The 24715-nt window shown below is 36.0% G+C and overlaps 1 pseudogene; it reads left to right on the forward strand.

Annotated features, from left to right (window-relative positions):
- Nucleotides 1-703: 703 nt before the first annotated feature.
- On the forward strand, nt 704-23296 carry LOC109104706 (annotated as a pseudogene).
- Nucleotides 23297-24715: the final 1419 nt, after the last annotated feature.

The following is a 24715-nucleotide window of genomic DNA, read 5'->3' on the forward strand; positions in this document are numbered from 1 at the left end:
GAATAGTCTTTTTGCAGCTTAATATTCACTTTAGTCCATATCACATTTTGATTTAGGCTAAGTGGTACTGACCAACTTTTGATTTATTCATCCATTTGGGCAACCAAATTTGGCAAATGTTTGTGACATGTCTGCGTTATATAGTAATTCAATTTTTATGAGTGGATTCTGTGATTCTGTTCTCGTTTTTTGCATCGCGGAAATCATAGGGCCCTAATATAGTCATAATAAACAATGTACTGCATGTGTCATATTTAGTTACATTTTTACTGGTTTAATGTAAAAGGACACACAGGCCAAATGCTGAACTTTATACAGTGGGCATCATTTTTACCATATTTCAATGACATTTGCTCTAAAAAAAAAAAGTTCTGTTTTCCTCTTTTTACAAACAAGATTGTGTCTATTTGGATATTTTATTTATCTGTTTTTGTGTATTGATTGAATAGCTTTAAATAATGTAAAATTGAAAAGAAAAAGATTTCCTCCACATTTCACTAGAAGGTCAGATTGAGATGCAGCGTTGTCATGGACTTGTTTGGTGACTTAATGCCATTGGTTGGGAACTCAATGTTCTGGTAGGATGAGGAAAAAGTAACCACACAGAGTTTCCATTCGACCAACCCATGCTGTCTGCACCTGCGTTGCCTTCCCGGCTGTTCCTTATGGAGAAAACCGTGAAAAGAGCTTGTGTTATACAGCAATGCCTGCAAGACACTGCTCTCAGTGTGTGAACTTGTGTGTGCATGGAAAAAGCTTAGTGGACCCAGAGGATGAGAAGAAGAGGTATAGCGGGGGAGATGAACTCCAGAGGCAGTTCAAGGAAGGAATTACTGTACCCCGCTATATCTGAAGCCAGAAACTATGGCATATTTTGCTTGAGCCTTCTACAGAATGACAGTCGGCCTTCTGTGCCAAATCATTCTAATGCATTCATTATCAGCAGTAAATAAGGGAAGTGGGGGGACAACAGAGTGAAATCTCGTCAGAGTTTGATGTTTTGGGAAATGTGACTTCATAAAGCAGGATCCTCAGAGGATTTAGGAACTCGATAGGACTTGCTGTGGACCATAATTCAGAATAGCATGAGGGAACTACAAAGGGGAGTAAGTGTAATAGCATATTTTTCATATTTTTGTCTTCAATGTCACATGATTTTTTCAGAAATCATTCTAATATTTTATTATAATTTGGTTGCTCAAGAAAAATTTCTTATAATGAATGTTGAATTTTTTTTTTGTGGAAACTGTGATACATCTTATTATGACTTAGAAAGAAACAAGCATTTATTTGAAAACTTCTTTTTCTAACATCTGCTAGTTTGATTACTTATTTTTGATCAATTGAATGCCTCCTTGCTGAGGAAAACGATTAATTCCTTTTGTAGGTGTGGGTGTATATATATATATCTATATTATATATATATATATGTATATATATATAAGATAGATATATAATATAGTATATAGTTAATATATATATATAATATATATAAATATATTTAATATTTATATATTTATCTAGATATATTAGTATTGTTATTAGATGAAATTACACTGTTTAAGCTGAAATTGTACCATATACATATGTGTCAGTCTTAATTAAACCAAAAATGCTAAATGAGCAGGAAGGATGTTTTTGTGATTAAAGGTGTCACCATTGAAATATTGTGTCATTTGAGGAATCTGTGCCTGTCTCGCTTGGTGGTAATTTAGTTTACCTGGAAAGGATTGACACCAGCTGGTTCCTTAGCTACGGTTCAGCTGATGCAATTAAGCCATGCAAACTGACGAACCACTCAGTCCTGTTTAAATTCGGACAGATTATAAATGAACGGAGAAGTGGGGATAAGCCGTTGATCTGCCTGTCTGGGGCCGCTGTGATGTAATAGGTGCTCTCTGGAGACGGCCTGTTAGCGAGGCAACTCTTTATTGCCACTCTTTTCGTTGCAGTCAAATCGAGTCTTAGGGGGGAGAAAATATGGTTCTTTTGATGAAAACATTGTAACTGCTTGAAGGATTTGGTTGTTTTTTATGTATTCAGTGGTTAGGAAAGACCAGTAAATCTGTTCTTAAGTCCTTGCTTGTTAGTTTTTAGCTTGTTACTTTTGAGCTGTCTTTTCATATAAAGCTTTCATTTTTTCTCTTCTTCTTAAATTTAAATTCAAAACACTTCTAAACTTCTGAGGATGAATACAGAGAGAGATTTTTTTTCTAAAATTACTGTAATATAGTTCACCCATAAATGAAAAATTTTCTGAAAATGTAACTAACCCGTCAGCCATCCCAGCTAGTTTCCTAGTTTCTTCTTCATCATGGATGGCCTTAGGGTGATGTCAATTTTAAACAAACTTTTAGTTTTTGAGAGCATTATCCCTTGAAGAGCTTTGTGTCTTGTAGTTGAGGGGCATATTAAAAGCATGTAGTGGCCACAAAAGGATGTGTTAATGAGTACCCTTCTGAAACCTATATTCAAATGGAACGGACAAGTGCTAACATTGTTATTCCCATAATACCTCAGGGGGTATTTTCCAGATGTCCTGACCTGTTTGTCCACTGTCGCCTGCCACGGTGTCTTATCAGTTCTTCTTTTCCTCTCTCTCTCTTCTTAATCTCATGTCTGCCAGGTATTATTTATGTCTCTTTATCCTTCTTGTCTCTTTTTTCTCTTTCGTCTGTCTATAACCGTTTTCTTTTGTCTAACACCTTCTTCTGAGGCTCATCATCTCTTTGACTGTAAGTGTAACTGTAGTCAATAGTGAGGGTGGTAAACATGGAGAAGAGGTTATAAATCAGTATAGAAGGTATTTCATTCATGGCAAAGACAATTCTGTGTTTTATTTTTACATTTAAAGGGGTGGTTTTTTATTTCTCTTAGATAGCCTCGGCCAACCTACCTGCATGTTTTCTGTTGTATTTATTTATTCTTTAACCCGTGTAATTAGATAAATTATTGGAGTACATTTTTACAAGTCCTTTTTACTAGCAGTTTTCTGAGGAAACTTTGTTTTTACAACCACTATTTTTCTTTCCAGAGTAGTTTGAAGGAGTGGACATTCATTTAAATTCATAATGTTTACAGTTCAGGTTGTAGTTCAGCCCTCATGATAATAGAGACGGAGGAGCAGGGCTGACTACTGCTTATTGGCGCTCATCCAAAATCTTTGTGTGTAGTTCTCCTTTCTTCTCTTTTGCCAAGGTCAAGAGATCCAGAATGATTTTGCAATTTTTATTTATTTATTTATTTTTTTATGAATGTGAAGGATCTTCTTGGTTTCTCAAAGATGTGGTAACAGAGCTGTTATTTTGGCATCTGAGTTCCCTCTGAACCATCAGTAGCGTTTCTCTGAAATGTTAATTTAGAGATAAGGTATACAGTGAGCATGAAGCCCCACTCACTTGTATGGAGAACAGATCTTATAGTTACCCATTTATGTCTATAAGGAAAATGAACTATAGAAAATTTGGAATACAGAATTAGTCAATTTGGCTGTTTTTGAAAGCGTTTTTTGCACAAAAATGGTGTGAAAAGCTATATGTAGGCTATTTTGTAGTGTTTAACATTTATAATATTTTTCAAACAATGTATAGCAGACAGGCATAAGTTTGGTTGTGTTTGTATCAACCATTCATTTGCACATTTTCTGTTTTTTTTTTTTATCCAATTAATTGAATAAATAATTGACACAGATTAAACAAAATTGCAATTATGATTGTTAGTTTTTCAGGCCTACTTTAGAGAATATGCCATTCACTCTCTTCATATCGGCCTACTGATGCCATCATAAACATGACATCATGATTGCATCATAAAGCTGCATTGTCTCCAAAAATGGCTTTAACCAGTCTAAGATGGTTTGCCAGGTTCTCATATCTTGGTTAGCTGGCTTTATAGGGGTTTTGGGACTTAATAGCATTTTAAATCAACTGGCCTTATACATATGACACATGATATCATCATAAAAAGCTGCACTGTAACATCAAAAACTGCTTAATCCTGCCTAAGATTGTTTGTTGGTCTAAGCTGCTTCTCCCAGCCTGGTCAGGGTTGTCTGTTGGCAGGTTTTATATGGGTTTTGGGGATCTAAGATCATCTGAAAACCCGTTTAAACCAGCTAAGATGGCTTTTTTTCTTCCAGAATGGCATACTGCCTGATCTCCCAACTTGGGCCACCTAGGCAGGCATCATCATATGTGACAGCTGACGTCTGTCCGCTCAGCTTGTTCAGATAACACTGGCACAGATCCTAGCAGACCTACGTATTGGGTTCTGTTCTGTCACAATTTGCTCCGACAGTGAGTCTGTCCATTTAAATTTAAGGATTTAATCTATTAATTTGTGTTAGTAACACTCAGGATGTTAATTCCACTGAGGATGAGAAGTGATGGTATGTTTGGCGAAATACAAACATCACTTTCTGAGTCTGTGTGTGTGCGCGTGCAAGCTTTGAGCAGGTGGCTGCCGTGCTGTTGTCTCATTGTGTTTGGTGTGTCAGTGGATGCTACCAATCTGAGCCGCGAGACACCAGTTCTGTTTCCTTTGTGAGCAGGCGAGAGAGGGAGAGAGAGAGAGAGAAAGAGGATAAGGAAGGAGTGGAGAGTGGATAGTGACAGAGAGAGGCAGATGGAAGCAACACAAACGCCCACCAGCCTGATTTCTCTTCCACCTCCTCTCTCAACACGCCTTTGTGTGTAATGATTAACCGATCGGAGAAAGGCGAGAAGATAGCGCCTCATAGGAAGTGACACACGCACAGCAACATTATATAAACACACAGTGTCCTTCGTTCAGAGAGCAGTGAACATGAGTCGGACCAAAAGGAGATACTACAAAGCAGAATGGGTAGGCACTTACTGTAAATACTATTGATGAGGGGGAAATGTCACTCTGTGAGCTTGAATGGTCAAAATTATCCAATGTGTTTAGAACTGTGGCAGGTACTTTCTTTTGTTTGCCTGTGCTTTCTTATGGCTCTTTGTTATGAGGCTGTTCAGACCTAACTTGATCGAGTTCTTTGTTTACTTAACATGGTGGTGACATTGTTTTGCATTGTTTCATTGTGGGCTTTTTCTGAAATCAGTTAGTTTTGTTTGCTCTTTGTTCAGCCGCTAATGATAATATCTTCTAACATGGCTCCTAACAAGAATAGATTAAATTTCATTTGTGGCAAAGGTATAATTCAATTCTTTTGGAGTTGTATTTTTCACTATTTAAAATGTATTTTGACACTTTGTTCTTGCATTAACGGGGATCCACACAAATTTGACCCCACATTCAGAGGACCTGTTCATAACAGGTAGAGTAAATCTTACTTCCTTGTGATAAATTATTTGATAATAAAAATTTATAGGTTTTTTGAAGCCCACATGTATCCATGATATACACGTATATATATATTATTATTATTATTATTATTATTATTATTATTATTTATTATTATTATTATTATTATTATTGGTATTCTATTTTAAAATGATTTGTATATCAGATGTCTAGTCAATATATATATATATATATATATATAAATATAGAATATATATATAATATATTATATATATATATAGATAATTTTACATGACATAATTTATACATTTGATTTCCAATGAGCGAAATAAAGAACAGCTACTAACTAACATTTTTATACATGAAACAAAATGCATATGTATCTAAAAGGGAACTTCCTGTTGTTATAAATGAAGCAAATTCTAACTTCCTATTGTTTTAAATTTAGTTCTAAGTACTATTGACTAAGCTTACAACTTAACATCTGAAGGGTTGTTTCAATAAAACAAGTTTTACCAAATACGCCAGTCTGATTTATTGTCACTTGATTTAGTTATATAAAGCAAGTTTCCCATAGCTCAGTTGATCAGCAGTTTCGTGCCATGCAGTCTTTCTCTGGTTTTATGACTGCTATACCTTTTTATGGTTATTAGTACAAAATTAAAACATTACAATCTAAAATTGCTCTTTAAAGCAGTAAAAACACTAAATGAAAAGTTAAAATCACTAATTTAACTATTAAAATAAATAAACGGACTACATTTCAAACCGTAAGAGGGAAATGCATTTACTCATTTGAGCTAGTAATTATGGCTGTATTAGTTTAGCATACCTTTGATTTACAGTTACGGCTGATCATATAAAATACACTTAGGTGTAGGTTTAAAATTCTAATGTCACATTTAATGTCCAACAAAAAATAATTTAAGCAAAATTTATATTTATATACATTTATACTTTTTTATAAAAATAAATATATATGAAAAAATATTTTTATATTTTTGGAGGGGTCTAAAAGTAGGAATAGAAAAAAGAATTATATTTTCATATTTACTTCAGATAATTTTTATTTTTTTTTTCATTTTTTTTTATTCCTTTCTTCTTTTTAGACCCCTTCAAATAATGTGTATATATAATGCCCCCAAAACTACAGCTAAATCCAGAAACAAACAGACATGCACCATCATAGCATTGTCTTTTGATTTGTCCTGATTTGCATGTGTCTGTTATTGATAAAATATTGACTTCATTCATGGACCTGTCACGCCGCCGTTGCCTGTTTCTCGCTCTGATCCAGAGCTGCTGGTGGATCAATGGTTAGCTCGGCAGTGATAGCGGACAGCACGGTTTTCACCCCACAGGAGCAGAGAAATCAATGACTGTTGCTCACATGTCTAGAGTTGCTTTTCCTCATTAACATTCAAACTCAATAGGATTCAGCAGATTGTGAGGTAATTCTGCTATATTTGGACAACAAGCCATGGGTTTTTAATGTATTTTTGTTGCTCTCAATAGAGAGTGGCCATCACAGTGTGCAACCCAGTGTGTTTCTAACGTGGCTTTCCTTTGCTTTTACCAGGTATTTATAAGGCCCAGGTACTGCTTATTAGGGTTTGGCTAATGTAAAAAACACTTAAGCTCTGTCGGTTAGCACAGCATGCGGTACTTTCGCTGTGCTATGTTTGCTGTGATGAAAGTGCGGCAGCGGTACAATCCACGTCACAGCTGACCCAGTTGTTTATCATAGTGGCTAGTTTTTCTGGTGAAGAGTCTAGTTTGTATTTTCAAAAACCAAATTAATAACCTCCTTTAGGGTTGGGAACGATATGAGGGTGAGTATATAATGACAGAATGTTCATTTTGGATAACTATCCTGTGAATAAGTTTATTTTCATATATATATATATATTTTTTTTGGCTACTTTTCCACACCGTCCATTAAAAATCTCCCAAAAATATTCACCCAAGCTGTATTGCATTACATGTTCATTGACTCCCAATAACACGTCAAATCCGCACCTTTGTGTGAAAGTGGCCCGATGCAACCACCCAACTCCCCGTCTGTGTTGAGCAGAATTTAAATATAGCTCATGGAACGCTGTTACAGATGACACTGTGGGTTTGTAGCTCTTGTGTTTGTAGTGTTACACATCAAAACACGTCCCTCATTTCGACTGTCCTCCACATTAGCTGTCCACTCAAAGCTGCTGTATGCTGAGAGTTAGTCAGATTTGGATTAGTGCAGTCAGAACAACACAAGACTGAAGTTTACTGTCCTGCTGAACCGTATGGCTACATCCCAATTAGCCATACATACACTCTGCACTACAAAGTATACTTATGAATGTTTTAGTATTATTAGGACACGTTACCACAATATAAAGTTGCATCTCAATGCTACAGACCTCCTGCTGTGTCTGTTACCATCTAGCTAACTCATTATTTTAGTTTTTAGTTTATTTAGTTTCTAACTTTCGAGTTCTTTTAAAAACTACTTTAGGATGTTTGTCCTTGCATAAAGGTTCTTTTTTAAGATAGATCGTATATCGTCTAGTATATCGTCTGGGCATTTCTAGCTTAGTATGTTTTTTTTTTTTTACAATTATAGGTATTTATAAATGTTTGGAAATTAGGGATTATGTTTTCAGTAATTTATTTTAAGTTTTAATAATTTGTTCTTTTATTAAGTTTTTTTTAAATTTCAGTTTTAATTTTTTTAGTACTTAAACTTTTATTTCAGGTAGTTGTCATGCAACATTTTTCATTTTCATTGATCTAATATTTACGCTGCCTTTCAAACGTTTGGGATCAGTAAGATGTTTCAGAAATACAGAAAAAAACTAATATTATTGCAATTTGTAATACTGATTTCCTATTTTTAATATACTTTCAAATATATTATAAATGTATTTTTTGTGACGCAGTGCTGTCATCAGCCACTACTCCAGTCTTCAGTGTCACATGATCCATTCTAATATGCTGATTTATTATCAGTGTTTGAACCGAACAAAAAGTGATACTTTTTCTTTGATTCTTTGGTGTAATAAAAAGTTTAAACAAAGTTTAAAAAACATCTAACTGATCCCAAACTTTTGAACGGCACTGTTTTAATAATTTAATTTAATTTAATGAAGTCAGTTTTTTAATAGTTTTTAGTATTTAGTTAATAGTAACCACCCTGTGCTACTTGCATACTCTTTACTCTTGCATATGCGAATGAGGATGCAGCACATCTGTTAATCTTTTCTGTTGCCCTGCTCTGACCTCTGCCTATTTTCTCTGTCTGCAAAAGCTGCTATTTAGTTTGGTTTCAACTAGTAGGTTGGCACCCAAAAATGGGTCACAAGTCTGTTCTAATGGGGTTACAGTCAGCAGGGAAAAATGATACAAATACAGTATATGTGCTCTATGTATAGATGTATGTGTGTTTTTAACACACACTGTGTTAGTGAATATGTTAGGTTTGTTTTAGATTTAGAGTTCACAAAGTTTTATTTGACACATTTGATTAATTAGGAATATGTAATTCGTTAACTTATTCATGTACTTACTGAAATGCCATTATGAATGTAGAGATAGTGTGATTTATTCATTTAGTGCTCACATCCTCTCCCTTACATTCTCTTTTCTCACATTCCCACTGCAGGGGCTGCACAGACGTGCTTTGCTGTGTGATCTTTGTCATCGTCATCCTCGGTTACAATCGTTCTGGGAACAGTTGGTGTGATTACACTCATTAACGTGCATTTCAGCAGAGAGGGTTGCGTAATGCGGCTCATGAATCCAGCACTATTAAGCAGCCAAATAGAAGCGGCGGGGGAGCGTCGTCGTAAACAGCAGCCTAATTGCAGTGTCTTATGTTCAGTAGTTACACTCCCCTCACCGTATGTGGCTGTTTTTATAAGAACAGTTTAGTCCATTCTCAAAAAAGCAAGAGGACTCACACGAACCCATTCATTCACTGTGACATTTGATCGGTTACATCATTTTGTGGTTTAAATGTGGAGTCTGTGAGACTCACAGCCTTGCTGACTGTTGGATCTGTCTGACCTTGGAACGTGCTGCCTGTGATTGCTATATATATATATATAGTGGCACCCAAAAGTTCTAGGATCTAATTTTAAACACAAATTTTAGTTTTTTAGAATGCTAGAATGATTTCTGAAAGATAATATGATATTTAATGACAGATTGGAGAAATGGCTGCTTAAAATTCGGATTTCCCATCACAGGAGTAAATTAACATAGTTAAAAAATGTTCCAATTTAATTTTATATTAAATTGTAATTATATAAACTGTACAAACTGTGGATATTGGGTCTGTGTAGTGGAAGACTCCCTCGCCCGGTTCTTCCACAGTGCTTTTTTTTTTTTTTTTTTTTTTTCTCTCATCTGCTCTGGCCTTATCGGTTTAATCCTGACTAGGCTAAATTAATACGACTGGCTTTTCTGTTGCCCTTTGAAGTGCACTGACAACTCATGTGACCGTTTTAGGCTCTGGGTGACATTCTGTGACCCCTGAAGCTCAAATTCACTTTTCAATGCAGACTTGAGTGGAGAAAATGAGATCATCATCAGGCAGAATCCTTCTCTACAGAGCTGTAGTGTGTTCGATTCTCTGTGGACTCAAATCACTCGTATTCAATTACATAAAGAGCCTCTTGTGCTCGGATTAAATAAAGAGGTTTCACTTTATTTTTAGTTTGTTGATTATTTTTAGTTTGTTTTTCATGCATCTGTACATGTTTGTTCTCTTTGCTTTTGCCTGTTCCTTCTCAGCAGGAACAGTGGGTGTAGTTTCAGTGTTGCCGTAAATACTGAGGTTGCTGGTGCAAAAGTTTTTTTTATTATTATTACAGCAGTTCTTTGAAATGCATGATGCTTGAATTGCATCTGTGGTAAACTTATTTGAGAAACATGATTCAGATGACATGACTTGTGTTGTGTTTTTTAAGCTTGGATGCATGGGGATCCCCGGAAAGTGGTCTACCCAACAGATAGCTATGGGCAGTTCTGTGGACAGCAGGGTACTCCTAATGCGTGAGTATGAGCCAGAGACAAATTGAGGTGTTAATGCTGTTATACTTCAATTAATAAATTGCATAAAATATTTAAAAATAATCTCATACTTAATATATTAAGATATTTATTTATCTATTAGATTTTTTAGGTTTAAAGATGGATTGAAACACCTTCTGTTTCTCCCCCACAGAAATAAAGCCATATTATTTTACTTCAATATTTTACAATGTGCCAATCCTACAGTCCTCATTAACCTCCAGTGCCCTACAACTCAGGTAATACAGACACTATTTGCAAACCATCTGTCATTCTCTCTATAGCTGGAATGTTCTGTGTTTAGCACTGGCTTGTTTTGTAACTGATGCTACACTTTCTCTCTTATTTCACACCCCAGCTGTGGTATCCAAGTGCCCAGACAGATTTGCCACATACATCGACATGCAATACAACTATAGACGCAATAAGAGCTACTGGGATTACTACAAGCAATTCTGCAAGCCAGGCTTCAACAATCCTGATAAGGTACAATGTGGAAACTAGAGAGTATTTGCAAGAACCAAAACTTTGTTTCAATTCAGTGATCATCACTTGCACACTGAAGTTTGAAAAGTAATTGAAATTTTTTAAGTGAATGTCTTATTTGTAAGCAAATCTTTCTTGAAGATGGTTATTTTCAATTTGTTGAGCTGACTCATAAATGTTAAATATGAAATAATATATTAATAGTTAATAGAATAATCCTTATCCAGTAATCACAAAATACTTGAAAATTCATAGAAATTCATTAGTTATAAGAGTGCGGGAACCCTTTTATTACGTCTAGAGGAATATTTTGCCTGTTATGGTCAGATACATGAGCATTTTTGATGACGATGGTTCATCTTAGCAGGCCTATATGTCAGTCACATGTACACTACAGCAGGCACCCCACATTTCTTTGCGTGTCAATGCGTAAATGTGCCAACGCAAACCATCAATGGTCTGATTCTTCTGATTCACAGGATTTTCACACATTCTCACACATGCACATTTAGAAGCACACATGGTAACTGTGTTTGAGCCAGGCCTGACATGCTGGAGAAATACTGTCGAGAGCAGCATGAATATATATATATTTTTTTTAAGTATCTTCTTTTTTTCTTTCTCATTTGACAGCCGGTTTCTCAGGTGCTTCGGGATGAAGATTGTCCCTCAATGATTGTGCCAAGCAGACCATGTAAGTTTTTTAGAGAATAATTTTGTGAGAAATTTAAAATCAAATCAATGCTTTCTGTGCTGGTATTTTTCTTTATAATTGCATGTCTTGGTGCCAAATTTTAGTTAAAATGCATATGCACCCGTATAAAAATTCCCACAATTCCAATAGAATCTCAGAAGTTTAAGGAATGAGCGAGTGTATAGACAAAGAAACAGTTATGGGTATAAGTGAGTTAAATTTAATTCATGTTAGAATTTGTTTATTTGTAATTCAAAAAGATATCAATGAAAGATTGCATGAATTTCAATTGAAAACTTGAATATCAGGAGATCATGAGTTTCAGTTCAGGCCACTTGATCTCTTTGAAGCCATCATATCTGCTTTAATGTAAACATTGTGAATAATATAAGAGAGATAGAAAGAGAGAAAATGTCTCTGCCAAAGCTGAGAAGGTCACTGCATCCTCTCCATATCAGCAGAGGAGGCACAGAATGATACGAAACCCTTGGATAGCTGCTGCTTATCACCTCTTTAGGCCTTGAAGATAAACGAGCAAAACATGTCCTCAACAGCTTATAAATACTTTTAAATACTTATAAATACTTATTTTTTCGTTATTCTTTGCTCTTCCATCAGTTCTTCAGAGGTGCTTTCCCGATTTCATCACCAGAAACGGGACATTAACTGTTGCCAACAAAACAAACTTCAAGGATGGACACGGTAAAGTCAGAAGTGTCGTCGATCTGAGAGATGCAGCAAAGTAAGTTCACTTATTAGTAGTGCTTAGTGCATAGCACCCATATAAGACTACAGGAAAAAAAAAATGAAGACTGATGTTGCACTGTCTGTATGGCTTCAAAATTGCTCTCATTGAGAGTAACACGAATAGGAGGATTAGTTAGGCAAAACAAAATTATTCAAATACTGTAGTAATAATGCCACTAAACTATATAATTTACTTGCGTAATTATATTGCATATAATTTAAAACCTGTGCTAGTTTCACTTGTATCACTCCGCAGTGTCTGTCTTCTTCCATAATAAAATAATTTCATCTCAAATCAATGTTTCATGTATAATTATTATATTTATTTGGTTAAGTAGCTGTGTTTTAGGTGGGGTAATGTACAGTCAGTTGGTATTAACCCATGCAAAATAAACCTCTTCAGAGTATCGATTTCCTTGTCAGTGCTTATTTTGAGGTAATAACTGGCTGACTATACATTATCCCATATATACGAGTCTAAAAATATCTTCTGGCCTGCATAAAATCGCTCAGCTCTTTCTAATTAGATATAAATGATTATTAATTAATGAATGCTCTTCTGAAGGAGCTCTCAGTTTCCATTTTAGTTGTATGAGTCAGAGTTTAAGTGGGGTGTATGCTACCGTTCAAAAAGTTAGGGGTTGGTAAACTTCTTAATGCCTTTGAAATGATTCGTTAATGAATAGATTCAAAGGAGCATCATTTCTTTGAAACAACCTTTCTTTTAATATTATGCATGGTTTACCATTTTTTTTAAAAATCAATTTCATATATCCTTGCTGAAGAAAAGCATTAATTTCTTTAAAAAAAAAAAAACTGACCCTAGACTTTTGAATGGAAATATCTGCATCTTGTAATAAAAATGTGTGCTTTGTACAAATACAGCAGGTAAGCCAGAACAAATAATACCGTTTATTTCCAACATTACCTTCCTAAATATACTGTCCTTTCCATCCAGGCAAGAGAGGACAGTTTTATAGCTGGGTATGACATTTATTGCCTTACAAAAGGTCAGAGAGAATCTGGCCTTTTAAGCAAATAAGTCAAGCTGTTGCATGTTCGCATGAGTTGGTGCTGCTGCCATAATAGCACTGATTTAAAACACCTGGGGTAAAAGGTTACACAGGGTGTTTTCTTATTTTGGCAGGCAGGTTTCTTGTAACTAGTTTGCAAGACAATGTTCGCACAGGATGTGTTCTTACGCATCTTTGCCATCACATCTTGGTAATATTAGTTTGTATAAAGTAGTTTTTAGCTATCTTTTTTCCATCTATGTTGTTGTGTTTTTTAAATTCAAGGATGTATCCTGTGTGAACAGGACCTAACAATTGTACTTTTGGATTGAGTTTGCACTCACAAAAACAGGCACTTTTATACTCTAATCTGCAGATGCTTTTTTGCAACTCTTCAACCTGATTGCAGAAGCCACAGTTTTTTTTTTGCTTTCATGTGTCTTTTGTAACATGCTCAAATGCTTCTTCTTTTTTTTTGTTAGCCAAAGTCTTACAGCTATGCAGCAAGGAACAGAAAGGTCTCCATTTCTTGTCAGCTTTGAAACTCGACCTTGTCCTTCGGCTTATCTACGAACTAACCTTCCTCAACCACATTTTTCTGCACCTCTGCAGCCTCTCAAAGAATCTGTAGAACAGAAAAACACATCTCTGTATATTTTTTCCCCTTGTCAAAAATAGGTCACTGACAAAAATCCCTCTGCCTTTCAGATGTCTTCTCTGCTGAAAGAGCTTTTTAAGAATATAATGGCAAACGGTAGTGAGGTAGATGTGATTTAATGTCATCGCAAGGTCGTTTTGTATCATGAACTACATTGATCATGTTTTCAGCAAGGGAAAACAGGGAGACGGGATCGCGGGGACTGAGAGATTTAAAATGCAGATGTTAAAAATGGGACACTGGAGCTCTTTCTCTATTCACCTAATGCGCTTCTCTGCGATAGGGAAGCACACACTCGCATTTTTCATCAGCATTACTTGGAGAACATTTTTTCAGTTTGATGAAATGATTGAGCTGGATTTCAGTATAGTGCAGCTTTTTTCCAGCAGCAGCTATCTACATTTTTTCGAGCAAGTAGTGATAAAACATGACAATGTTTTTTTTGTTGTTTTTTTCTTTTTTTTTGCAGACTCATGCTCCCATATGAATCATTCATGATTCTTTGAGTTCCTGCGAAGGTGTCTCCACTGATTTTTTTTGTAGCAATGTACATCTATTCTACTTTTCCCCTTTTACAATAATTACAGGTGCTTTAGAATTAGAATATCATCAAAAAGTTGATTTATTTCACTAATTCCATTCAAAAAGTGAAACTTGTATATTATATTCATTTCATTACACACAGACTGAGATATTTTAAATGCCTTATTTTTTTTAATTTTGATGATTATAACTGACAACTAAATGAAAATCCCAAAAATTTCAGTATCTCAGAAAATTAGAATATTACTACTAAGACCAATACAAAGAAAGGATTTTTAGAAGTCTTGGCCAACTGAAAGGTATGAACATGAAAAAGTATGAGCATGTACAGAGCACTCAATACTTAGTTGGGGCTCCTTTTGCCTGAATTACTGCAGCAATGTGGCGTTGCCATGGAGTCAATCAGTCTGTGGCACTGCCTCAGGTGTTATGAGAGCCCAGGTTGCTCTCTGATGAGTGGTCCTTCAGCTCTTCTGCATTCTTGGGACTGGCATATCGCATCTTCCTCTTCCAATACCCCATAGATTTTCTATGGGGTTAAGGTCAGGCAAGTTTGCTGGCCAATTAAAGAACAGGGATACCATGGTCCTTAAACCAGGTACTGGTAGCTTTGGCACTCTGTGTGCAGGTGCCAAGTTCTGTTGGAAAATGAAATCTGCATCTCCATAAAGTTGGTCAGCAGCAGGAAGCATGAAGTGGTCTAAAACTTCCTGGTATAAATACAGCTGCGTTGACCTTGGACCTCAGAAAACACAGTGGACAACACCAGCAGATGACATGGCACCACCAAACCATCACTGACCTGTGGAACTTTACACTGGACCTCAAGGCAACGTGGATTGTGTGCCTCTCTCTTCGTTCCTTCCAGACTCTGGGGCCCATCGATTTCCAAAGGAAATGCAAAATTTACTTTCATCAGAGAACATAACTTGGACCACTCACGCAAGCAGTCCAGTCCTTTTTGAAGCGAGACGCTTTCTGACCGCTGTCTGTTGTTCAAGAGTGGGCTTGACACAAGGAATGAACCAGCTGAAACCCATGTCTTGCATGACGTCTGTGTGTAGGGTTCGTGAAGCACTGACTCCAGCTGCAAGTCCACGTTCTTTAAGTGAATCTCCCCCACATTTGAGGATGGGTGGTTTTGTGTTTCACAATCCTCTACAGGGTGCGGGTTCCTCTATTGCTTGTACACTTTTTTTTCTTACCACATCTTTTCCTTCCCTTCGCCTCTCTATTAAGTGCTTGAACACAGAGCTCTGTGAACAGCCAGCCTCTTTTGCAAAATGGACCTTTGTGTGCTTGCCTCTCACTTGTGCAAGTGTGCAACATATGGGTCAGGTCGTTGTGGACAATGTAGTCACAGTCACCAGTCTTCCAACGTGATTGTGCTAGCCAATCAGAACTAGCCACTAGGAGAGACCATGTAAAGGCTTTGCAGGCCTTGTTTTGAAGTTAATAGCTTGGAGTTAGGGGAAAGGGTGTGGCACCAACGGGTGTCTTCTAGTTATTGACACATTTTCACCAAGTGTATTACCAATTTTCTGAGATACATGAATGTTGGGCATTTCCCCATTACTTAGTTGGCCGTTATAATCATCAGAAAATTAAAAGAGAAGAACATATGAAAATATATCCAGTCTGTGTGTAATGATACGAATATAAGATACAAGTTTTCACGTTTCCGGAAATGGAATCAGGTGAAAGAAAAAATAACTTTTTGGATGATATTCGAATTAGATAGGGACCAGCCACCTGTATACAAAAAGTATAGCTAAGTATAGATAACTGCCTTTATTAAAAAGTAGCTTCAGTGTAGGTTTATTACCAACTTTAAATGGGGTAGCTTGTTAGCTCGACAAATTATTGTTTCAAAATAGCTTCTTATAACATTGCTGCTATCCTTTTCAAAACCGAGCCTCACGTCTGTACAAAATCAATGAATATCGACAAAATTACTATATGTAAGAAAAGTATACCATCATCCAAGTAATAAAATTTTGATTTCTCAAAGTGGCCCTTTATATGGATTTTTAAAATGACCTGCACATGTAGTGTGTAATAACAGCTCGAAGGTGAATGAAAAACATTCCTGCCAAGTTTTAATTCTAAAGTGCACTGTGTATAAAAGTTATTGTCTCTCAAAAGAAAGAGTCGATATAAATATTGAAACAAGTCATTTTAAAATGAATTCCAAGCCATTTCATGGTGCCATCAAGTGAAACATCAGGCATTTTGCCCACCCATGTTGTCAAAGAAAAAAATGTCTGTTTGCCCGGTAACGGCTGTGAAACCAGCCAGGCACCTGAAGTACGATGCACAAAACGCGAGTGAGCTGTACAGGCGGCGCGGGATTCCAGGCAAGCTTAGATGAACATGGACATGAAAATTGACAAGTCAGGACCAATCACCGCAGATTAGCGTTGATGCAAAGGTGGGGTTTGGAAAAAATCGTTTGAGCAACTTGTTTTGGGAGCAGTTGAGCAAATAATGTAAAATCAAATGCCATATTGGTAAGACCGGGAATTAAAGTGTTATGTGACCTTGAGCGCATGTCAACCTGTTAATGGCCCCAAAAAACTGTGCTGGGGTTCAATCATGGATAGTGATGTAAAAATGCACTTCTCTCACCATAGGGTCGCATCGACCAAACTAGTAGACTGATTTGAGTGTGGCTGAGTAGAACTTCAGGGATGCTGTTTGGTTCCAATAACTTTCAGTTTTTAGAAAACAGTCAGTAAACTAAACATTTTTTAACCATTAAGAAAAATTCGGTGTCCAGTGGATCTTTTAAAACAGTACAACATATTGCACTGATTGTCTTCTGTCTCTCAAAGCATTCATTTCAGTTGGTCAGATTCATACTTGACTAAGTTCTTTAACCCTTCACCTCCACTGTGCATGAAAAAATGGCTTTTTCATGAAATGGAGGCCAATAGAATAAATCTGATGTTTTTCTTACAACAGTAACAACCTGTGTGAAACAGCGAACTGACTACTGTTAGATCTAAAATAACCTGCTGTAGTGTGCCATTGCTTCTTAGTTAATGAAAGAAAGGACTGTATATGGCATGTTTATGAGATTAACCTCCCATAAACTGACTCTGACAGTCCGTAGCAGGTTGACTCTTTTGACCTGTTGGTCTGTGCTTGTTTACAGTGATGGCTCACCAGCCTGTTGGATGCAAAGGAGGTGGGCGTCAGATTCTTTGAGGAGTACGCCAGCGTCGGGTTTTGGATCCTAATGTATGTATACCTCAGTTTTTCACCTTTAAGAAATGCAACAGATTGATACGGTGTGGCTGATATGTGGTTCATGGGTTGTTTTCAGTGGTCTGGTGATAAGTATGCTGGTCAGTCTGATCTTCATTCTGCTGCTGAGGTTCACCGCTGGCGTTCTCTTCTGGATGGTGATCTTTGGGGTCATCAGTGGCTGTGGGCTATGGTTGGTGATGACTACAGAACACTACAGAATAAAACTGCAAAACTAAACTCTTATATTCTAGACTCTTCAAAATTATAGGGATAGTTTACCCAAAAATTACAATTATATAATATACTCTTGAATGAATGTTGTCAAAAGTCCTTTTTGTCTTCTTTTCAGTCCGATCTAATCAGTGAATCAAATGATCCAGTTCAAAAAACTAAATGAATCATTCATGAATCAGACTTATCTGGTTCTCCTGAATTCTCAGGCAATACATGTTCACATTAAAAATTAAACCCTGATCTTGTAACTGACCCTTAACACTAAATGATGTGTCAGACAGTATGATAGTTTGTGAATGTCTATGCACTGTGGGTTCAACTGCTGTGTCCTGACTGTCACGTACAGGAATATGGCATTGTTACTGGGAGTACAGTACACTCAAGGGGAAGCCGGACTCTGACATCACCATCTCAGACATCGGATTCCAGACTGACTTCCGGGTTTACTTGCAGCTGAGTCAGACCTGGCTCATATTCAGTGAGATTTCTTCAGTTATTCCAATATATGTGTGTTTGTAGTGGAGTTTAAATCAGATAATTCATCTCGACCAAGAAATGCAGCCGCACTGTCAAGTTGATGGAAGTGACTGACAGCTTGATATTTTACCACAGTGATCTCCTTGGCTGTCATTGAAGCTGTCATCATCATAGTGCTGATATTCCTGCGGAGCAGAGTTCGTATTGCCATTGCTCTTCTAAAGGAGGGCAGCAAGTAAGTTTCTTTCTGCCTGTCTTTCTCTATTTTTCTTCTATTTAATGGTGGTGCTTGAAAAGAATGGAAAAACGCCTGAAAAAAAGCGTCAAAGTGTTTATTTTATACGTTATCTCTCTTTCATACAGGGCGATGGCTGCATATGTCACACACTGTTCTATCCCATATCACCTTCCTGCCTTCGGCTCTTTGTATTGCATTACTGGCTGTTAAGCTGTGTATCCCAAATTTTAAATAACTTGAATGCTGAATGAAACTTTTAGTACTTTTAATTTTAAGTGTAAAATATTTATATATACCCATATATATACTAATTTAGGTTTTTGTAAATTATAAATATATATTTATAAAAAACTGGTTTAATAGTTTATTTTTGTAAATGGCAAATATAAACAATGTTAAAACATTGAAACAGTTTAATTTTTCGTTTAAGTTAATAGGTTTTGTTTGATTTTGCGCATGGTGGTGGGACAAGACTGTTTCTGCCACATGGGATAAAAAACAAACAATCTAAAGGTAATAGTGATTGTTATCGCACAAAATTCACATTTTTTTCTTGCAGTGCTAAGAATTGTGATAAAATAAATATATCATTTAAATATCTATTTACTAGACAAAAAATGTCAGAATTGTGGAGGATATAAAATGTCAACAATTTTTATTATTGTGGCAGACACAAAAACAAAATGGAAAAATGAACTGTGAGATGTAAACTTATGAAAAAAAATTCTGTGGCAAGAAAGAAACCAGCTTCCATAACAAGACCACATGTTTTACAGGAGAAGTCTTTATTTTTGCCGTTCCATTGGTTGCGACAGACAATATTACAGTACAGGTATTGCATTGTTCCCCATCCCCCCCCTAACACTATATAATTCTTGATGTAGTTTCCTGTGACTATCTGTGTTGATGTGCCCCCCCCCCTTCGTCTTATTAAAGTATATGTCACACGCTACTACGACTGCACAGTCTCCTACTCTCACCAACCACACCCCGTCCGTGACCCAGACCGGTAACGACCCACTATATCACATCCATGCCTAGTCTGTGTTCATCTGAGATTACCAACAGGCCTCCCAAACACGACATCAACTTAGTACCTCAAACTCAGTTTTACTAGTAAACGCCATTTATTTGATTCAGATTTCGTCCTTGTGTCACACTTGTGATTCCTTCCCATTCTCTTGATGGTTTCAGACCTTCAGTCAATCCAACGGGACAAAACTGTGTCCAGGCTCCCCAGTGCACATTTGCTTGTTATGGTTTGGGCGAGAGTTGGTACCACGTTACATCTTTGTTTCTTCAGCTTCTTGCAATTTGCTGGTCTTTCCTCTGGCTGGTGAAATTCACCAATCGCTCTGGGTCAGTGCACCCTCGCCGGGGCGTTCGCGTCGTATTACTGGGCTTGAGGACATGGAAGCCAGAAGACATCCACCTTGCCCCTTGGCTTCATCATTTGGCAGGGCTCGCTAAGGTTATGTTGCCATCTGTGGTCTTCTGATGAGTGCTTGTAGATGATTGATTGTTTCTGAGGTGGAGAGCTGCTGGACTGACAATGAAATTGTTCACCCCTGTAATCACATTACCAATGTTATTCCAGCACAATCACACCAGGCTCTCTTGCGTTTTGGAGCTTTGACGAATTCTGTCCCATTGTACATGTTCATCCGGATTATTCTGGAGTACCTCGACCACAAACTGAACACGCATGAATCACATTTGAGATTTTAAAAGTTTGACTCAATTTTTTTTCGTCATTAGTGATGGTCTCCACAGCATTCTGTCTTCATTTGTTACAGTTCCCACAAAAACCCCCATGCATATCAGAGCAACCCCGACCTCGTAGTTTCAACAATATATATCTATAGTGATAGAATAAAATTGTGAATAATGGTGCTTCTCTTTCTTCTGTTTTTGTGCAGGTGCTGCGCCACTTCCAAGTTACCATTTACACGCTTCCTGCTGTGCTGCCTAAAATGCTGTTTCTGGTGCGTGCTAGAGCACTTCATCAAGTTTCATGAACAGACTATGCTTACATTATGGTGAGGTATCTCACCCACTTTTTCAAGCCACAGGCATTTCATAACTTTTATGCTGTATATTATATAAAGTACCATATAACAGCATATACTGTATTTTCAATGTGATAACTAAATAGTTTCAGTTGTTTAAATATGAAAGCCAATGTCGAACCCTGTGTAGTTCAATGGAAACAGACTGACAGGAAAGAAGGAATTGCATGAACATTCCTATTGTTTGATTCTCTTATTTGCATTCATGTCCTCAGATTTCAATATATGGAAGAATTTCTGTGCCTCGGCGCGAGACGCTTTCTTCCTGTTAATGAGGAACGTTATGAGGTTAAAAACTCTGCACAGCTGCTACATTTATAATGTCATTGTCAAGGTGTGAAGTTGCAAGGACTCTGTCTCACACACACACACACACACCTGTTTGAGAATTTATTTCAGTTATTTGACATTTTCCAGGATGTTTTGGGGTTGTTATTGTTTTATTAGTTTATCCTCTCACTGTCAAAATACCTCTAAATGTTGCCTCCATGTCATTAAAGAAATATGTTTTGTTGTCGATGTTTTTCTTTGTGTTCAACTTGTGAAGCATAATTTTAGCACAGGTCATGAATCGGAGAAAAACATCTTTGTCTGGTACAACTCGTTACTTGGACAAATATTGTTTCTAATTAAATTGCAATTTAAAAAAAAAAAAAGTTTACATAAGAGCTCCAAGAACTAAATAGACTATATATAGCTTCTATTTATTATTCTGGGTGCTTTTCTCTAGAGTTGCTGCTTCGGAAAAGGTGATTGACTTACTGCTGTTCGTGGGCAAAACTGCTGATCTCCAGGGAGTGTGGGGTAAAGTCAACAGTTTCATCTGTGCATACAGACAGGCCAACATTAAGACTACATAGAGTCAGGGGGCTTTAACCACACAACACAGACATGGCATAGAAATTCTTGCCTTCATACACATAAATTATAAACACACAAAAATGATTGATGATGGCACGTTGTTTGCAATTGTAACCATTTTTTGTTTTGTGAGGGTGTGTTATGAATATGTCTTTGAAGGTGTCCTTGCATTCTTTTTCTTCACCCGCGCCAAATACCAGTAATCCAGGAAGAGGTGCCATCATTAAATTATTATTGGGTCCCTCTGCTGGTGAGTGCAAGCAATACAACTTCATGTTCTAGAATTTTTATATATATATTTTTTTATTTATTTGCATTTTATAAATTTGTTAATTTATTAAACAAAATTCTTATGCAGTATTAAGTGATATATATATATCAATATATTATAGATTAATGTTTTTTTTATTCTGTGTGTATGTGTTTATAATGCGTTTTATACATCTGTTAATTTAAAAAACTATTTAAAAATAGAATTCTTGCACGCACAAACACACACACACATATAGAAACACATATTTATATATCTGTTAATTTATTTAAAAAACAAGTTAAAAAATCTATAATTCTTACATATATGTAATAGTATATATAAGATGTAAGATATATATATGTGTGTGTGTATATACATATATATCTTACATCTATATGATGTGTGCGTGTGTGTATATATATATATACTATATTTATATATAATATATATATGATATATATATATATATATATTATCTATATATATCTATATATATATATATGCATTTAAAATAAATTAATTTGTCTGCTGTCTTTTGTGTTTTTAAATATTAAGTAAGTTATATTATATATATATTATATATATTATATATCTTATATATATATATATATATATATATATATATATAGGAAAATAAGATAACATTTATTTTTATAAAACATTATTGAAATGCATTTATAAAGAAGTATGTTTGGACCACGAATTTCTTCTAATTTAATTTCTGTTTTAATCTTTTTTCCCCATTCACAGACTGTGATATTTGGATCATATATGATTGCACACGGGTTCTTTAACGTCTATGCCATGTGTGTAGATACAATTGTTCCTCTGCATTCTGTAAGTACACACCTTTTTAAATTTGCAGAATTCACTTATGGTCCTTTGGTAATAAAATGCTGAACTTTATGATGCTTTCAACTAAAAAGCTGGTTTAGTCCTTGATAAATACTGTGCATACCCACCCACCGGTCTTCCTTTTACCTTTCCTCTTCTTCTCTGTGCATGACTTATGTTCTCTAATTATAATACTGATGTAATCTTTGTGTATTAGTCTTTGTTCACTTCTCTCTGCATGACTGCTGACTAACTCTGCTTTCTTATTTTCCTTTTTCCCTTTTCCTTGAAACCCTCTGTCTTTCCTCCTTAACTCTTCCGTTCTTCCGTCGTCTGATTTGACGGGACATCCTTCAGGTGAAGATCTTGAAAGGAACGATGGCAGTCCTTCCAAACCGTATTACATGCCTCCAGGCCTGCACAGGATACTTAACAAAACTGATCAAGGAGGCAAAAAGTATGCTGTGTCCTGAAACCGTCACCTCAGTGGGACGTGAAGAACAGTGCTAGTACTGTAGCACACTGCATCTCTCCCACAGCACAGCAAAGCCTTCTGGGATATGGAATCAGATAGCATTTATAGAAGCGATCTTCTCTCTGCAACTGTCTGCTGATACTGACTGACTCCTGCTGTACTTTTCCCATACTTTTTTCCTTCTTTTTCTTTTGCTGATAATTCTGTCCATCATTGCCTTACTATGTTTGTCTTCTGGAGCAAAGGTCTGATAATACTCTGGTAATCAATGATGAAAGCAAGTTTATTCTATATATTTACTCTCTTTATATCCTCTTTCTCTTTCTATACAGTCCTTTGTTTTCATGTCATTTTTTGTTTAGTATTTCATACAGTACATTGATGTGCATGTGGATGGATTGCCCGAATTCTTAGTCCACATGATTTTAATATTAACTTTGTCATAATCTATTGGAAAATGCTATTGTATTGGGGGAATCTTAATAGATACAGTGTATTTATTCTCTTATAATCATGTTTTGATAGAATCTATGAATTTTCAGGTGTTCTGATGGCAGTGTTTAGTAACTGTGCCCGGTTTAAAAGGAAGAGTGCTAATCTCCTTTGTTTTTTGCAATCAATCTGAAAGTTTTTCAAGTTCAATTTATAAAAGGAACATAAAAGCCATTTTTTTTTTGTAATTTTGTAGACCGGTTTGATGCTGCGTCTACTCTGTGTAGTTCAGTATACAAGTTGTCTTTTAATGGGGGAAAGTTTTGTAAAAAAAAATAAAAAATAAATAAATTTTTAATTAAATTTTTAATTAGAATGAAGCTGAACTAAATATCATGAATGGTTTGATTCTTTCATTTTTCAGAATGCTAACAAATTTTATTAGCATTATTATTCATTACATTCTCAGCTTCAATATATATGTGCTGTTCAAAACTTTGGAATAGTTAAGATTTTTTTTCGTCTGCTAACCAAAGTTGCATTTATTTACAGTAAAAGACTAATTTAAAAGAACTACTTTAATATATTTTAAAATGTAATTTATTCATGTGGTGGCAAAGCTGATTTTTCACATGCTCCTTCGGATTTGGTGCTCAAGAAACATTTCTTATTATCAGTGTTAAAAACAGTTTTTGTTGCTTAATGTTTTTGCATAAACAGTGATTCACTACCAATCAAAAGTTTGTGGTAAGAATAAAAAAAAATTTTATTGCAATTTATTTTTGTATAGCATGCATACATTGAATTGCTCAAAAGTTCAAGAAAAGTTTATCCAATAATGTTACAAAAAAAGATTTCTATTTCAAACTTTGTGTTCATCTAGGAATCCTTAAAAAATGTATCACTGTTTCCAAAATCACATGAGCGGTTGGTTGGCATTAACATTGCTTGTGCTCCTGTTCTCAGTGCTTGATTTTGGAGAAGAACGATGGCCTCGGCGACCCGGCCGTATTACATGGCCAGCAGCCTGCGTGCCATCCTCAACAAGAAGAACAAGAGACCAGAGGAGAAAAAGAAACGTAGAAAAAAGAAGGAGCAACCAAACAAA

This window comes from Cyprinus carpio, unplaced genomic scaffold, assembly GCF_018340385.1.
Source record: "Cyprinus carpio isolate SPL01 unplaced genomic scaffold, ASM1834038v1 S000006640, whole genome shotgun sequence".
Classification (NCBI taxonomy): domain Eukaryota; kingdom Metazoa; phylum Chordata; class Actinopteri; order Cypriniformes; family Cyprinidae; genus Cyprinus; species Cyprinus carpio.